At 35.9% G+C, this 3,188-nt stretch overlaps 1 pseudogene; it reads left to right on the top strand.

Annotated features, from left to right (window-relative positions):
• Nucleotides 1-3,040: 3,040 nt before the first annotated feature.
• LOC112485892 lies at nucleotides 3,041-3,158 on the top strand (annotated as a pseudogene).
• Nucleotides 3,159-3,188: the final 30 nt, after the last annotated feature.

Here is a 3,188-nt window from a genome sequence, read left to right as displayed (position 1 = left end):
CTTCCATTGCTTTACTTGCCCATTTCCTTTCTTGTCATCTTTAAAAATCCATTAAAGATCACGCAGGCAGTTTCTGCAGGCTCAAATTTCTGAGAGTTTCTGTCGCTTAATAAAATGCACCCTTTCAGCAGGCTGTGGTCTCCTTTGTGCTATTAGGGCCTGGATACTATTAAAGCTTTTAATTAGAGGTGGTGATCATAGATCAAGACAGCAAAAAAGATGGCTGAAATTCTCAGGGAAGGTAACGTTTTCCCATCCGGGGATCTAAAATGGCTACAGTGCTCACAGATCCAGGGTAGAAAAACTAAGAGTTATCAAAACAGGAAGCAAAATTAAAGTGTGCTCCACATTCCCCAATTTCCCCTAATTATTTGTTTCAAAGGCCTCCAATTGCCAAGGTTAAGTGTTTATTGTCAACACCCACTGAAGGCTGCTTTAAGAAAAGAAATCCAGCTTTTAATATGTTTACAAATCCATTTTCCAAGTATTCTCCTTACCCAGCAAAGCACAGATCTCTTCTGAAATCTTTCCTCCCATCAAGTCTTCTGTCTACAGCTTTCCACGCAATTCCTTCACTATATAATACACCTACAGCCTTCTCCACGATACAAAAAGATTATATTCAAATGCCACCTTGTTGATCATATCATATTAATTCAGATTTGTCTATCATTTTGTGTGGTTGCTGCTTTGCCTTAGGTATTATAATAACAATACTACACCTGTCATATCCCACTAGCACTGCCTCACCTAGAAAATTGCTTTAATACTGCCTCGGAGCTCATAGAATTTTATTTTTTTAAAAAAATTTTTTTTCACAACCTTACCTGTTACAACATAATAATTAAACTTTTATTGGAAGCCTCTACATATATTTTTATAATATATCTTTTCTAGTCCAGCAATAGGTACACATTGATTCTACAGCAGATTGAATCATTCGAAGCCAGCCTTTTTTGCTCATCTATAAAATGCCTTGTTCCTTTTTCAAACTATTGCCAATCTCTATTTAGGTAGTTTTAGTAAATCATATTTCCAAATAGATGAGCAGCTATTCAAAGTGTCATTTATTTGGGAATTTTAATATTCAGCAATAGTATGTGACCGTATGAAAAAATATCTCAAAGTTTTGAGTTGAAAATCTGAGCTTAATATTTCATTTCTTATGACAAAAACTTAGATGTTCTAAAACAAAATACAGTTTCTTTGAAACATATTTTTCAGAGAAATCCAAAGTGTGGCAAATGCCAAATGGAGATTTTTTTTTTAAATAATATAGACAGATTTTGCATTAATGCAATTATTTTTAATTGTCAAAGCTGCTTAAGTAATTTTCAAGTATCCACAGCCATAGGTAATTTGGTCTCAGGACTTATAAGAACTCTCGCTGCTTTAACATGGCATGCTGAATTAGAATAAGGCTACCTTTTAAGTGCTATATAATGAAAACAAATGGTACATTTAAAGCCTGCCACTGCCTTGTAATGTATGCCATATTCAGAGAGAAGAATAAGTTACTGAGAACAAATATCATCTCATTGGCTAAAAAGCTGTCAACAATGTCATTTCACTTAATTAAACTGGACATGTTTTAGAAAAATGAAATGACGAATATACACTATAAAGCTGCACATATTATTCAATGACATTATCAATTGCAGAGATTCCAAGGTTTGCATATTAATTGAGGAAAGGTGCTAATTTGAGTGTTTTAAGCTCCATTCACAAGGTTGTTTACATGCTTTGTTCCACCTGGACCTATTTGGAGGTTTGTCAGAAACCTAACAAGCAGAAAAATATTGCATTTGAAAATACACATGCATGTGTAATTAAGCCAGGGCCACTGAACATTCTTCAATATATTTAGCTGGTGAGGTTTAAGCTCCATCAGAGCATCAGGCATTATCACCTTTTGAAGTATTGCCGGATCTTTAATATTTAAAGCACAAAGCAGACTGTAATAAAAAATTCTAGCAGACCCTAGAAGATTAAAGATGCTTTATAAATGTGACAGTTTGTAAATGGAACACCAGTATTAAAGGATTCCTTCGATATTTCACAGCATATTTTTCAGGTATATGCTAAATTATGAATACAATTAAATAGCTGTAATTATTCTCCAGAAGTGGGCAGCAAATTTAAATGCCAATGCAATTTGCAATTGGCTACAGAATAGGAATTTATAGCATAGTGGCTTGAGTGAGCAAGGTAAATCTTCCTAGCAAGTATCAACCAAAGCTCTTTTAAATCCAATGAGAACTTTATTTACTCCGTCTGATGTGTGTCCTTTAGGAGTCTGAAGCTAGTGACTGTCCTGGATAAGAGCACCACTGCAAACAGATGTGTCAGGAAAGAATTAACTAGGGCCGTGATACCTAGAGGCATGTGTCTTAGAAACCACATTTGCAATCACCATTAAACAAAAGAGCTCTGTTATTTGTGTGTTTTTGGAATGCCTGGCATAGAGTAAGCTCTAAGCAAATATTTGTGAAATGAATGAATGAATGAGTGCGTAATAAATATAAAATGATGTGCCTATTCTAATACCTTAATGTTGTCATTAAATGTATTTCTCTGGAATTTAAGTTTAGCAAAACCATGAAAAAGTAGGGCGAAAGAGTGGTTTACTACTTAGAGCAGGAACATGCATCACCATAGCTTTTAGTTATCAAATACTTCTTCGGGAGGTGAGATAGTGCGGGCCTCACAAGAATAGGCATTGCTCTGATCCTATTCACCTATGGTAACTTGGCCGAATCACTGAAATTCAATCAACTTCAGCTTCCACATTTATAAAATGGGGATAAGAATCCCTTTTTGGAAGAATTAAATAAGACAGTGAAGACAAGACCTTTGCTTGGTGCTTAATAAATAATAACCTTTCATTGAGAAAGTCAGCATAGATTAGTAGTTAAAAGCATCGATTCTGACCCAGACTGCCTGAGTTTGAGTCCTGGCTCCGCCACTTTACTAGCTGACCTTGGCACAGGTTTGAACTGCCTGTGCCTCAGTTTTCCTATCTCTAAAATGGAGGCAATAAGTCTACAGCTATGCCACCCTGAACAAGCCCGATCTCATCTGATCTCGGAAGCTAAGCAGGATCGGGCCTGGTTAGTACTTGGATGGGAGACCACCTAGGAAGACAGGTGCCATAGGTGTTAAAAATAAAAAATAGGAGATTGTAAGCA

Source organism: Pteropus alecto, unplaced genomic scaffold, assembly GCF_000325575.1.
Source record: "Pteropus alecto unplaced genomic scaffold, ASM32557v1 scaffold25, whole genome shotgun sequence".
Lineage (NCBI taxonomy): Eukaryota > Metazoa > Chordata > Mammalia > Chiroptera > Pteropodidae > Pteropus > Pteropus alecto.
This window is presented reverse-complemented; position numbering and strand designations above follow the sequence as displayed.